This window comes from Danio rerio, chromosome 18, assembly GCF_052040795.2.
Source record: "Danio rerio strain M-AB ecotype USA chromosome 18, GRCz13ab, whole genome shotgun sequence".
Lineage (NCBI taxonomy): Eukaryota > Metazoa > Chordata > Actinopteri > Cypriniformes > Danionidae > Danio > Danio rerio.
Window position 1 is genome coordinate 52,987,403 of NC_141038.1, and position 16,696 is coordinate 53,004,098.

At 31.4% G+C, this 16,696-nt stretch overlaps 1 protein-coding gene across 3 annotated transcripts in view; it reads right to left on the minus strand.

The window, feature by feature from the left end:
- si:cabz01090165.1 overlaps positions 1–16,696 on the minus strand; it is a 343,848-nt gene that overhangs the window by 222,310 nt on the left and 104,842 nt on the right. For 2 of the 3 annotated variants that reach the window (XM_087291413.1, XM_087291412.1), the window contains exon 2: positions 8,791–8,851. The gene's annotated coding sequence lies outside the window, so the exon portion shown is untranslated. Of the gene's footprint in view, positions 1–8,790; positions 8,852–9,380; positions 9,446–16,696 lie in introns of all 3 variants that reach the window. The other variant, XM_087291414.1, reaches the window with a different exon arrangement.

The window sequence follows — 16,696 nt, forward strand, 5'->3', positions numbered from 1 at the left end:
ATCAGAGCACACTGCACAATCTGATGGATCAGCGCTCTGACCAATGAGAGAAGAGCGTGGCCATCTGAGAAATCAAAACAGACTAAGTCTTCTGACCAATCAGAGCAAAGCAGACCCATCTGAATAATCAGAGCATACTTAAACATCTGACCAATCAGAGAAGATTAAACTCTTCGTCCATTCAGAGCACACTGAAACGTTTTGACCAATCAGAGCAGACACAACTACCTGACTAATCAGAGCAAAGCAGCGTGATCTGATCAATCACAACACACTTTCCTCTGACCAATCATCAGGGCCATCAGGAAAAGCTGGGCCATTTGATCTGACCAATCAGGGCAGACTGAAACTTTTGACCAATAAGAGTAGACCGAGCCATTTGACCTATACAAGTAAATAGGCACTCTCAAATGTTGGTTTCAGACAGTCTGGATACTTGAACTGTGTTTCAAAGACAGAGAGGAAGTGCTGATGCTGCAGAGGGTGTGCACTCTTTGTATTCGTTTGACCTTGGATGGACCTTTTTTGCAGGAGACCCCAAAACAACATTAGGAATGAGCACAGAAAACACACTTACAATGTCAAACCTCCTGACCGAGAAATGATGCGCACCGTCACACACTTCCCCTGCAGAAAAACCATGTTTGATATTGACATGAAAATCGATTTACGCCTCACCAAAGCCAATCTAAAGCTCACACTGCGGACGCCCATCTTGATAAAGGTGAGACTCGGAATCCAGTGTAATATGTAAATCTTATGACAGATATCCAGATAACGCTTTCACTCACAAGTCTAAGCTTGTCTACATTTTTGCAATCCCAGTGTTCCCATAAGACATGTCAGTACGTCGCTTTATTACATCTGAAACTGCAGACTCCAGAGCTCCTCAGTCAAACACAGTTAGTGGATACTGGGCCTGTTCAGCTTCAGCTGCGGAATATATCTATTACAGACTTACTGCAGTGCATTGGGAATGTTGTTTGTGCAACGGTGTTTATTGCTGTATAATATGTGTACAGCATGCAATTGTAGATTTAGTGGATTATTCTCACATTACAATTACTGTATATTCAATGGCTTCATGCTGTGCATGCTGTTAACAGTATGTTACTGTAGATTTAGTTTTTTTCCACGTTATTATTACTATATAATCAATGCTTCATATTGTGCATGCAGTTTACCGCATGTTACTGTAGATTTGTTTTCTGTTTCACAGTATTATTACTGTATTCTCAATGTTTTATAATGTGTATGTTGTTTACAGTATGTTACATTAAATTTAGTTTTTTTCCACAGTATTATTATTGTTTACCCAATGCTTTATATTGTGTACACCGTTTACAGTATATTACCGTATATTTAATTTTTGTCTCAGTTTTATTACTGTTTAACAATGCTTCATATTGTGTATGCAGTTTACAGTACATTACTGTATATTTATTTTTGTCTCGGTTTTATTACTGTATAAATGATGCTTCATATTGTGTACACAGTTTACAGTATATTACCATATATTTAATTTTTGTCTCAGTTTTATTACTGTATAATCAATGCTACATAGTGTATGCAGTTTATACTATATTACTGTATATTTAGTTTTTGTCTCAGTTTCATTACTGTATAATTGATGCTTCATATTCTGTACGCAGTTTACAGTATGTTACTGTATATATAATTCTGTCTCAGTTTTGTTACTGTATAAACAAGGCTTCATATTGTGTATGCAGTATACAGTATATTACTGTATATTTAATTTTTGTCTCAGTTTTATTACTGTATAATCAATGCTACATAGTGTATGCAGTTTACAGTATGTTACTGTATATTTAACTTTTTGTCTCAGATAACTGTATAATAAATGCTGCATATTGTGGCTAAGTTTACAGTATGTTACTGTATATTTATTATTTTTGCTCAGTATATATATATATATATATATATATATATATATATATATATATATATATATATATATATATATATATATATATATATATATATACACAACAGTTCTGCCTGGTTCTCGAATCAGATTGGCTGATAGCCGTGCAATATTCTGCAATATCAGAACTCCTACAGCCTCTTTACCCTTTGTGTATTACTCCGCCCACATACAACCAGCAAAAAGCAGACACTACAGGTATAAAGTGTGAAAGATGCACACTCAGCTGTTTAACTGTCAGCTTATGATTTGAAACCTGGAAGAAAGTAGTTCCTCATACAAAAGGGTTTTTGAGACTCTCCATGTTTGATTTTATTTTTATATGCACAATTATTCCGTCAAACTGTTGTATAAACGCAATATCACACGAGTAGCAGTGCGATATGGCTGTATATCGGCACTGATGGGGCCAACACACACCACCCACCGGTGCCGATATACAGCCATATTGCACTGCTACTCGTGTGATATTGCTCATATATATATATATATATATATATATATATATATATATATATATATATATATATATATATATATATATATATATATAGTTTACAGTATGTAACTGTAGATTTAGTTTGTTTCACAGTATTATTACTGTATACTCAATGTTTTGTATACTCAATGCTACTGTATATTTAATTTTTGTCTCAGTATGGTTACTGTATAATCAATGCTTCATGCTGTGTATGCAGTTTACAGTGTGTTACTGTAGTCGTTGTTTTTCTCACAGTGTTTGTACTGTATAGTTATTGTTTTATATTTTGCATGCACTTTACAGTATGTTACTGTAGATTTAAATTTTCCACAGTATCATTGTTGTATAATCAATGTTAATATTGCGTATACAGTTTACAGCATGTTTCTATACACTTTTTCCACAGTATTCTTACTGTATATGCAATGACTTCATGCTGTGTATGCAGTTTACAGTATGTTACTGTAGATTATAGCTTCATGGATATGGCATTTTATATGAATATATTAAAAAATGCCATTTTTATTATTACTTATATTTTCTGATACGTAGTGTACTGCTGTAAATTCTGAAAAACAAAAAATAAAAGTATTGTCATATCTATAATAATAATAATAATAATAATAATAATAATAATAATAATAATAATAATAAACGCATTTAAACATTACATTATCCTTCATTAAAAATGTAAATATATATTTTATTTATTTGTTTGCTTAATTGTTATTTTGCCATCAGATATCAGTGAGAAACAGTTATAGTTTTAAAATTAGATTAAACATTTTTATGCATCAAAATCTGTCAACTGTAATAAAATGCATACTGCTTTACTACATAACAATTCTGAATCTCAGCATTTAGCCGTCTTGATATACAGTGCTAAATATAAACACAGATATTAGATACAAGGACAGTTTGAGCTCGTTTAACTTCCTTTAAAATCCCTTTGTCGATCCACAAACACAGCAGTGCCATGTGCATCTCCACAACTCTCCTTCATTCGTCATTTCCAGAGAAACGCAGTGGAAAAAAAGCAGAAACACAGAGGTCGGAAGATGCTCGTGCGATTGCCAGAAAGAATAATGAGCTCGTCTGCTTTTAACAATCCCCTTTTTCCCCTCATTTCAGCATCCCGCAGCAGATCTGCAGGTTTGTCGTTTGTCAGCCGACGGTCAGACTGTCAAACAGCCGATCTATTTCTGCACGGCCTTTATCTTTCACCGGGCCGGCTTCGTAATCATTATTTTACACAAAAACTGCCAGCAGTGGATCAAACGAAAAGCTCTTATTAAAGGACCCATTACACGGAGCAGATTTTGGGATTACAATAGCTCATGTGCCATTGAAAGTACCCGCACTGGACTGTTGGTTTTCTTTTAAAGGTGATGTCTGATACACATTTGATATTATTCGTAAGGATCTTAAATAGTTCACCCAAAAGTGCAAACGTACTCGCTACAGAGTTTCTTTTCTACTGTTGAACAATAAAGAAGATAGTTTGAAGAATGCAGAAAACCTGTAACCATTGACTTACATAAGAGGAAAAACTAAATCTATGGAAGTCAATGGTTACAGGTTTTTAGCATTTTACAAACTAACTTCTTTTTTGTTCAACATGAGAAAAAACTAATAATGATTTCAACTTTTTCTCCAATTTCATACATTGTACTGAGAGAGAATGAAGGAAAATTGACATTACAGTGGCAGGGAAGTGAAATTATATCCTACAAGAATATCAGTTTCTCTTCTGAAACTAAATACACTGCCCTTTCTGCTCCTGTATCCTTCATGCATTTCTACAACGCAGGATACACATTTGAAACAATAATGAAACATTTTCATTTTGAACAAAGCTGTATAAATAAATAAATAAATAAATAAATAAATAAATAAATAAATAAATAAATAAATAAATAAATAAATAAATAAATAAATAAATAAATAAAAATAATAAACTTAAATTATATAAATAATGATAATAATAATAATAATTTTTAAATAATCTTTGTTTGTATATCCCTTTCTTTTCTCTAAGATTAGATGATATATTCAAAATACAAATATTATTTAATGCAAATATTATTAATTTATTACCACAAAAAGCAAACTTCTTTATATTTATATTCATCAAATGTTATATGTATATATGCACAATTAATTTATTTGATTATTGTTATAATATGTATTATATTTTTTAAAATCCTATTAACTAACATTTATTCATTCATTCTTTTTCTTTTTGGCTTAGTCCCTTTAATAATCTGAGGTCGCCACAGCGGAATGAACCGCCAATCTATCCAGCAAGTTTTATAGCCTTCCACCTGCAACCCATCACTGGGAAACATCTAACTTTTAACTAAAATTAAAATAGTAACGTTTTTTTTATTTTTTATTTTTTAAACATATTTATATATAAAATGTCTAAGGTTTTAATATATATTTTGGATGTATTTATGTTAAATATCTATAGTTTAAATATATATTTTACATTTATTTATTTATTTATTTATTTTAGTATTAGCATTTCTTTTTATGTAGTTTTATGTTTTCTTCATTTTTATTCTTGATTTTTTTTAAATGTCAGATATAGTTTTGCTAATTACTGATTTATTTATTTTTTTTATTAATTCATGTTCAAAGAAATCAAAAACTGTTAAATTCAGGTGGCTGAAAAAAAAATCTTGTCACAAAAAATAATTAAATAAATAAAGGTCTTTATAGGCTCAGACTGATGTGCTTTTCTTCCTCTGAATGCAGCTAAGAAATAAAACAGGAGTGTTTTTTTCTCTGGGAAGAATAAGAGGCAGAAGTCCATTTAGAAGCTCATTGTTCACCCAGTTTATCAGGTTAATTATGTTTCGTCTTCAGTGATTCCTGGAAGAGAACCGAGAGTTTGGATTTCCTTATTTTAGCCTGTGAGACATCAGCATGTAATAGCATTGATTAGTAACAAGAGCGAGGCACGAACAGAAAGATTACGCCCAATTATTTTGTTCTTTCACTGATTCTTAAGACAGCCTTGAAATTAAACAAGCTACAGTTCATGAAGTTTCAGCACAGCTAGTTTGTCCATATTGTGCTGAATCATGCTGCTGTATTTCCACATTCATTTAATATGTGTGTGTTTTCTCACTGTGAACAATGACAGCTTCAAAAATAATGTGTCTATCAGGCCAGATGTTCATAAATGTTTTCATTTAACATATTTGGAAAGGAGCGACACGGTTAATCAGTGGTTAGCACTGTCATCTCACAGCAAGAAGCTCGCTGGTTCGAGTCCAGGCTGAATTAGTTGCCGTTTCTGTGTGGAGTTTGCATGTTCTCCCCGTGTTGGTGTGGGTTTCCTCCGGGTGCTCCGGTTTCCCCCACAGTCTAAACACATGCGCTATAGGGGAATTGATCAACTAAATTGGTCCAAGTGTATGAGTGTGTGTGTGATTGAGTGCATATGGGTGTTTCCCAGTACAGGGTTGCAGATGGAAGGGTATTCGCTGTGTAAAACATATGCTGGAATAGTTGGTGGTTCATTCCACTGTGGTGATCCCTGATAGATAAAGGGACTAAGCTGAAGGGAAATAAATGAATGAATGATTGAATGAATGAACAAATGAATGGGTGGGGGGGGGGATTGGGGGTCTGTGTTAGACCTAGTTAACCGTGTATTTAATTATGCATAACCCTATTAATATACCCCAGTTTATATAGATTCCAGTGCAACATTAAACAATTCCAATAGTATTTATTTATTAAAATAACTACATCTATTTTTAAATGAGCTAAAATAAAGACATTAACAAAATCAAACAACAGACTCAAATAAAATGACAAAAAAATGCCTTATTATAAATATTAATTAAATCTATAGCGGAATCTCAAATGTGCTTATTACAAAAAAATACATAATTAAATGTAAACACTATGTACTTAAAACTATTTATTTAACTATGCATACAAATAATATAAAGCATGTAATTAATTTGAATTAAAAACTGTATTGCTTTAAAAATCCAATACATATATACATATTATTTTCTGTGCATGTTTGTCTGTGTGTATGGTATATAGTAGCTAAGTACAGCTAACTTATTTAAATTAACTATCTAATCAAACTAAAACATAAACAATTTAAATATTAATACAAATGTAAGTATTTCAATAGTATAAACAAGGTTGTGACAAAACTGAACTAGAAGAGTTTATACGAATGGTAACACATTTAATTAAATTAAATAAATGAGGATTCTTAATATTGATGATGAGAGATACAATTTTATCATACTTAAATATGACCTAAGAACTGATATTTGGGAAGTAGTGACCATAATATCCATAAACTGACCAATGCAACAGAATCAAAACTATCTAAACCATTCAAAATAAAATAGATTTAATGTTTCAAAGTCATTCATTTTCCTTCAGAGTAGTCTTTATTTCAGGGGTCGTCACAGCAGAATGAACCGCCAACTTTTCTAGCATATGTTTTACCAGCCTGATCTCACGAGAAAACGTAAGTATTTGACGTTTTGGCAGTTTAGTGGCTAATTCGTACGAATTCATACGAGTTCAGTTGTAAGAAAATGTACGATTTTAAAAAGGAGGCGTGGCACCTAACCCCACCCCTAAACCCAACCGTCATTGGGGGATACGCAAATCGTACTAAAATGTACGAATTAGATCATACAAATTCATACAAATTAGCCAATAAATGAAAAGGTTACGAATTGCCGTGAGATTGTGTTGGTTTTACGCAGCGGATGCACTTACAGTACCAACTCAGTACTGGAAAACACTCATACACTACGGCCAATTTAGTTAATTCCCCTATAACGCATATATTTGGAATGTGGGGGAAACCAGAGCACCCGGAGGAAACATGGGGAGAACATGCAAATCCCACTCAGAAACACCAACTGACCCAAGCCGGGACTCGAACCAGCGACATTCTTGCTGTGAGGCGACAGTGCTAACCACTGAGCCACAGTGTCACCCAATCTTTCAAATTATTCAAAATATTAATAATAATAATAATAATAATAATAATAATAATTATATATATATATATATATATATATATATATATATATATATATATACACATAATTAATATTAATACTACTTATTATTTCTATTCTTCCACAATATTAAACAACACGAGTGACCACAATATTGATCAACTAACCAGTAAACAACCAAACATCAGTAAACAAATCATTTCTTTCTAATGAAACTTCAAGCACAGCAGATCCCGATGCTCACTTTTCCTCCCAGAAACGTCTCCTTTATTTTCAGTGTAAGGGAGCAGCGATGTGGTCGATGATTTCCGGTGTTTGCTTGGCCTTTTAAACACACGTTGCTGTTGGTAATGTTAGTGTTCACAGGTGAGCGTCTGTAAAGGTCAGCCATGAAGCACAGGTGAAAAAGATGAAGGACTGATGTTCACTCGTATTGTTTGTGTGGCTGTGAGACGAGTGTTTAATACGGTGAGTTAAAAGAAAACACACGCAATTACACAACCACCAGCAGACTACGAAATGATCCTCATCGGTTTGACAGCACACGTGTTGTAAATCCTCAAATCAAATTGAAAAAAAAATTCCCTTTCTGACACACAACTTTTTTTTTTTTTACAGTAACACAATATGTGTACAGGAGAACTATAGGCAGAAATGTAATTTTCCCAGGTCACACAGCAGTCATTCTGGTTAACGCCGCATGAAGCGTGTGAACTTTCATCTCGAGCAATGAAAGAAATGACAACCTCAATGCAAACAGAAGCACAAACCCAGAATAACACAAGGCTCCCCGGGCACCAGCGGTAAACCGGCACTGAATCCATCATGATCAGCGCTTCCACCTCCATCAATGGGAAATTCTTATTGATTGAGGCGTTGCTCAAATGAACCTGTGCGAAGTTCATAGATTGATAGTAATCATAGAAAAACGGCTGCATTTTACAAGCAACATCACATCCCCGGCTGCCTTATCTTTCATCATTTAGAGGATATAAACATGAGTAACAGACCTCAGATTCACAGAGATCACAGAGCAGACGTGTTCATCTGATGTGCATTACTGAAACAGGTCTGAATGAGGGATAGATGAATACCGTGAGCTTTTCTCAGTGTGATTTCTAAACAAAGCAAGAGCTGTACAGTCCACTAAATGCTGTGTTCAGTGCTTGCATGACCATCTCACAGTGCACAGTCTATATTTCACTACAGAATATATATATATATATATATATATATATATATATATATATATATATATATATATATATACACACACCCTAAGTAACACATTTCAATGCAGACAGCGCCCTCTAGTGGATCTGACATCTGAATCGTACAGCAAAACGTACCTTAAGTAATGTTTTTCAGATTCCCAAAAGTGTAGACAGCGCCCTCTAGTGGATTTGTCATCTGAAACATACAAAAAAACGTACATTAAGGAATGTATAAAATGTATAAAAATGCAGACAGCGTCCTGTAGTAGATTTGTTATCTAAAACGTACAACAAAGGCACCTTATGTGATGTATTAATGTTTCACAAAAATGTAGACAGTGCCATCTAGTGGATTTGTCATCTGAAACGTATAATAAAACACACCCTTAGTAATGTATTTAAGATTAGCAAAAATTGAGACAGCGCCCTCTAGTGAATTTATTTTCCACAACGTACAACAACAACAAAAAAAACCACACCCTAAGTGACATACTTCTTATTTTCAAAAACAAATACAGCGCCCTCTAGTGGATTCTTCATCTGAAACGTAAAAAAAAGTGCACCCTAAGTAACATTACCAGATTCACAAAAATATAGACAGCGCCCTCTAGTGCATTTTTCATCTGAAATGTACAACAAAACATACCCTAAGTAACATATTTCAGATATGCAAAATATAGACAGCGCCCTCTAGTGGATTTGACATCTGAAACATACTACAAAACCCGCTGTTAATCACGTATTTCAAATTCACAAAAATGTAGACAGCACCCTCTAGTGGAGTTTTCATCTGAATTGTACAACAAAATGTACCTTAAGTAACATTTCAGATCCAAAAATGAATACAGCGTGCTTTACTGGATTTGTCATCTGAAACATGCAACAAAACACACCCTAAGTAATCTATTTCAGATTCGCAAAAATAGACAGCGCCCTCAGGTGGATTTGTCACCTAAATGTACAACAAAACAGACCCTAACATACTTCAGATGTGCAGAAACAAATACCGTGGCCCCTAGTGCATTTGTCATCAGAATCGTACAACAAAATGCACCCCAAGTAACGTATTTCAGATTTGCAAAATATAGACAGCGGCCTCCAGTGGATTTATCACCTAAATAGTGCAACAAAATAAATGCTAAATAACGTATTTCAAACATTTAGACAGCGCCATCTGGTGGATTTTCCATCTGAAACATACAACAAAACAAACTCTAAATAACATTTCAGAGTCACAAACATTTAGACATCGCCATTAGTGAATTTGTCACCTGAAATGTACAACAAAACACACCCTAAGTATTGTGTTTTTAGACTGGCCAAAACGCATACAGCGCCCTCTAGTGGATTAGTCATCTGAAAAGTACAACAAACAAACCCGAAGTAACGTATTTCAGATTAGCCAATACGTTTACAGTGCCCTCTAGTGGATTAGTTATCTGAAATGTACAACAAACACACCCAAAGTGACGTATTTCAGACTGGACAAAATGTAGACAGCGCCCTCTAGTGGATTTATTAACTAAAATGTACAAAAAATGTACCTTAAGTAATATTTTTAGATTCACTAAAATAAATACAGCACCATCTAGTGGATTTGTCATCTAAAAATATACTATAAAATGCACCCCAAATAACATATTTCAGATTCGCAAAAACAGTCAGCGCCCTCTAGTGGATCTGTCACCTGAAACGTACAACAAAACGTACCTAGTCAAAAACGTATCTGAAACACCTATTTAAAATGAAACTAAGGCTTCTCTCAGCATGATTCCTCAACAAAACCAAGCGCTTTCCAATAAATCCAGTGCTCTGTGAGCAGCTCACAATGCAAAAACACAAAGTCTTCAGACTCTGATCTGAATCATTCTCGGAGGTGAAAAGTTATCCAGCAATCTGAGAACAGCCTCAGGTCTTCATGGCCAGCCAACAAACTCAAGAAAACAACAAAGCCACTTTCAAAAGGGACATCTGAGTGGAGAAAAACACACATTTGAGAAGAGCCAGCAGATTGTGTGCGTTTGCTACACCTACAGCAGGTCAGATCTGCAATCTTTTTCCTCTTCTGAGACACAAAAACAGACAAATAGTGCTCAAAAAACACCCTCAGACTCCAAACTTCAGCAAATTCACGGCTGCAGGCAGTACAGAAACACTGCAAAAGAGACTTGGAAAGATGTTTCAATTACTCGCAGTAAAAATATCAATAAACCTCCTACGCAAATATGACATGACTATTGAAAAGATGTTTTAATTAAAAATGATGAATGAGATTATAGAGTGCTGAGACAAATGTATAGAGTATAACAGTTCATGCAAATGTTAGTATGGCATTTTTAGTGATGGACATTATCACAGTAGTTAGTATAAATGTTAAATGTATTAATTAAGATCGCCTGCTTGAGATGTACCATATAACATAATTTATTTAGTTAATATTACTAAATTTATGTTACATTTTTTTATTGTTACAGTAGTTTAATTTGTGTTTATGACTGCTCATGTTCAGCAGAAAACCTATATTTTATTAATCAATTTATTTCTAAATTGTATTGTTGGCTTCAGTAATACATATCAAAACCATCAATGGGAATGGTTTTGATAGTTACAATACTAATATTAGATATTATAGCATAATAAACTATACTATTAATAGGGAATTCATTACTTATTGTGCTAAAGGGCTTGGTTAATTGTTAAAAGCATAACTTGTGCATTAAAAAGTGCGAGCCGACCCTTTTAAATTATTTTATTTAAAATAAAAAATCAAAAGCTTTATTTTTTTTAATTAAATTAAATTAAATTAAATTAAATTAAATTAAATTAAATTAAATTAAATTTAATTTAATTTAATTTAATTTAATTTAATTTAATTTAATTTAATTTAATTGTGCTGGGCAAATATTAATCGGAATTTCTTACATTCAAAGTAAAAGTTTTTGACAATATATATGTGTCTACTGTGTGTGTGTGTGTGTGTGTGTGTGTGTGTGTATATGCACAATAAATATACAAAGTACACAATAATATTTGTATATGGTACAAACCATAAATACATTTAAACACATATCTTGTCAAAACAACCTTTTATTTTGTGATTAATCTATGCCATCCATAAAATACAATAAAAGAAAATGTAAAAAAATTATAAAAAAAATAAAATAAAATACAATTTAAAAATAAAGTTAAATACAAAAATTAAATATAATTAAATTAAATAAATTTTATATAATTAAATTAAATCAATTTAAATTAAATTAAATATAAAATTTAAAAATACAATTTAATTCAATAAAAAATGTTAAATAAATTAAATAATAAAAAAATAAAAACAATTTATATTCAACCCCACAGTATATAAAATTAACTATAAAAATTAATTTACAGTATGAGAAAAACACACTCAGACCTCCACGAAGGTTAGAAAAAAAACTGAGTGCTGTCATGTGTAAATCTAACTGCTGTTCACTCTTTCATCGACCACACGTTGAGTTTCTGCCGTCTGATATGGAGTTATTTTAAGAACTGATGTGACACATCAGATAAAAGCAGTGGATGAAGATGAAGAAGATAAAAGTCCTTCATTAAATATGACACTTCAAAAAAAAAAAAAGATCTTTAGCTCATTTAAGGCCAGACTCTGCAGGTGAAGCGGAGGATAGAATTAACTAATACTTATGAGCACATTTGATCAGTCGATTGGTGTTGGAGGAAGCAAATGAGCTATTATTAATTTAAATATGCACTAATTTGCATACATTTCCAGCACACAGATCTGAACATTGGATGGAGGAAGTCTGGTTTAAATACTTAATTCATGTTTTTTTTTTTTTTTTTTAAATAATAAGACATTTTACAGTAGGGACAATGAATAATAATAATAATAATAATAATAATAATAATAATAATAATAACAACAACAACAACAACGACGACGACGATGACGACAACAACAACAACAACAACAACAACAATAATAATAATAATAATAGTAATAATAATAATAATAAAATATATTATTATTATTATTAGGTAGAATAAATTGTAAACAAAGAGAAATTATGAAAACATGCCTCTGTAAAAAGATATGAAAAGAATTGCAAAGTTTGACTAGCTCTGTTATTATAATTTAAATATAGTGAACAATTATTAAAGTGTGAAAAAAACATCCTAAAAGTGTAAAATTTTTGACATTCTATTAAAATAAAACAAAGTAATATAAAATAATATTTATAACAACAACAACAACAACAACAACAACAATAATAATAATAATAATAATAATAATAATAATAATTAACAGATTAAAATATAATAATAAAATAAAAAATAAAAAAAATTAAAAATAACAATATAAAAATATTTTGGACATTCAATTAAAATAAAAAAATTAAATACTAATAATAATAATAAACAGATTACAAATATAATAACAAATGAATAAATGTAAAAACATAATAAAAATAACAAAAAATCGCATTAGACATTCAAATAAAATAATAATAATAATAATGATAATAATAATAATAATAATAATAATAATAATAATAATAATAATAATAATAATAATAATAGTTCAAATATAACATAAACAAAGAAAAAAACAAATAAAAATAACATAATATAAAAAGTGTCACCCAAATCTCAAAATCGTCTGTATGTTCCACCGTAAAGGCACAGATCATTCAAAAACTGTGACACAATTCAGAATCTTAAAATGAGGTGGGACTCTTCAGATAGTAGAAAGCATTTGATTTGTCACAAGGATTTGGTGAGAAACTACACACAGTGATGTCATCAAAATTCATTGATTCTGAATGGCAGAAGTGAGAAAGTGTTGAATGCTTACAGAACAGTACATAGTACATACTCCAAAGAATTAATTTTGTCAGTTTTCAATAAGGTAATTGACTGGCCTACCCGCAGTCCCGACCTGTCTTAAATAGAGAATGTGTGGCACATTTTGAAACGCAAAGTTCAACAACGAAGACCCCGTACTGTTTAAGACTTGTTTGTAGGAAGATTGGGACACAATTACACCTGAAACATTCTCTCTCACATACATACACACACAAACTTGTTATCATTTTGGACACTAAAAGAAACAAACACTAGCGATTGACAACATATACCAAGGGAATTTCCTGGAAAAGGGCATTTATACTAATGACAGATATGAAATATGACTGTTTGCAGTTTTATTAGATGAATCATAAGCAATATTCAGCTCATTACATCACAGCTTATTGTCTAGATTGCTCTTGCTCAGATTATGGGCTTCGCTGAAGCATGTCATTGCTGTTTATAACTCTCACCCGCAGCTAAATCCCATATGTCTGAAGACTAAATATATAAACTTCATCCAGAGTAGATTCTGATGTGATCTTATTACGGTTATTATATCCCAGGGTAAAAATAGTTAAAGCTCAATCAGTTGCATTTGAGGAAAGTTGGTGATTAGTGACTCAACTCCACTGGAGGAAATATTAAAAATAAAAATAAAGTACAAGTGACTCAACCTTAATGAAAGCAAACCCTGTTATTATTATTTGAAGACGAGAAACTGAACAACAAAACCGAAAACAAAGGAAGAGATCATTTGAAAGATTGCAGGATTTATAATTTCAGGATTTGTATTTTCATGAAATGTCATTTTTGTTTTTCTGACTTCAGTATTGAATACATTTGTTCCAATTAAAAAATAATAATAATAAATGAGAAAAAAATTAAATAAATAAACTGATAATGATAATAATAATTCCATTTGGGGCATTATTTATTTATTTTTTCAATAAATGTGTATAACATCATCAATATTATTATTATTATTATTATTATTATTATTATTATTTATGTTGTTGTTGTCATTTATTTATTTTATTTATTATTATTATTTTATTATCGATTGACTATTATAAGTATTATTATTATTATTATTATTATTATTATTATTATTATTATTATTATTATTATTATTATTACTACTATTATTATTATTATTATTATTATTATTATTATTAAATGTGTTATGTTTAAAACAACAGCAATAAAATATTATTATTATATTATTATTATTGATTATAAATAAAATAAAATAAAATAAAATAAAATAGGTGATGACAATTGTCACAGTCACCAGCATTCTAGCCCTTGCAGATTGCTGGGGAACTACAAATCCGCCTGCAAAAGAACTACAAGTTCCAGTCATGCACCGCTCACACACACCTGTTCCTCATTCGGTGGATTACACACACTTAAGGCTGGGAGCTGCTCATGAACTTATTACATGTACTACAGCACACATGCACACCTCTTTGCAAAGTCTTGTTTAACTGTACTGTTACATTACAAAGTGTTTCCCTTGCCTTGCTTTACCGTGTTTTGACCCTCGTCTTATTTTATTGTTTATTCTTGTCTGCTGCCTGCCTTTTGACCATTCCCCTGTGTATTTGACCACAACTCTGGATTTTCCGTATACATCTGCTTGTTCCTGTGTTGACCGTTGCACTTACTTGACTATTCTACTAATGAACCCTGCGTTTGGATCTGCACCTCCGTTGAATGTGTGTAAGATCATTATTATATTGTTGTTATTATTATTATTATTATTATTATTATTATTATTATTATTATTATTATTATAAATAAATAAATAAATAAATAAATAAATAAATAAATAAATAAATAAATAAATAATGGTGATGATAATAATGCCATTTGGAGCATTATTCGTTTTATTATTTTGCATAAAAGTGTGTAAGATCATTATAATATTATCGTTGTTATTATTGTTATTATTAGTATTATTATTATTATTAATAAATAAATAAATAAATAAATAAATAAATAAATAAATAAATAAATAAATAAATAAATAAATTTATTTTAACCAAAAATATTATTTTTATTATTTTGCATAAATGTGTAAAACATTATCATATTATTCTTATTATTGTTGTTGTTGTTGTTGTCATTTATTCATTTATTCACTTATCTATTTATTTATTTATGTATTTATTCATTCATTCATTTATTTATTTATTATTGTATTATTTAATTATTGATTGATTAATTATATTACTACTACTACTACTACTACTACTATTACTATTAAATACTACTACTACTAATAATAATAATAACATGAATAATAATCATAGTTGTTGTAGTTATTACTATTAATATTTGATTATTTTTATGTATTGTTTTATTTTTAAAAAGAAAAAAGAGGAAAGCTGAAGTTCATTTCAGTATTACTCGTTACCAGTATCTTATTTCAGTAGTACTCTCCTCGTCGTCTGAACTCCTGATAACCCTTCCAAATATCGGTTTGTGAATAATGTTCAGCAATGCAGAAGCAGCGTTCCTGTAAAACTGATTCATTATGTAATTAAAGTGCGCACTATCCAGAGTCATTAACTTATCAACAAGTAATCATTCTCACTCTGAAAGCCCTAAATACTGCACGCCTCACACACACACACACACACACACACACACACACACACACACACACACACATGGATAAATTACCTGCAAACAAACACCTGACCGGCTCTGCATCTCCAGTGAATCTCTCCATATCCACGTGTCTAATTATTCCCTCTGTTTTTCAATTAGCTTAGCACTGGAGCCTTCACTCTTCATCGCAGTCTTACTGTCATTGCTACGCAGGTCATGCTCATCTCATGACCCACAAGACCAGCTTTATTGCTCTTTCATTTCTCTGGAGATCTGATTCAGTTCTCCACATCCTTCAAATCAGCGGCAAATTTGACACAGATGTTTCCCAGATTACTCAGGAGGAATAACAAAACAAAACTAACAAACAATCCGACAAGCAGCTTCATTGTGATTTGCTCCAGGCGCATTCATTTGGACAACAAAAAGTGCAATGCATACTGTACCAGCAATGACTTTCAGAAAATATAGTTATTAAATGGGCAGCACAGTGGCTTAGTTATCACCTCACAGCAAGAAGGTCGCTGGTTCGAGTCAAAGCTGGGCCAGTTGGTGTTTCTGTGTGGAGTTTGCATGTTCT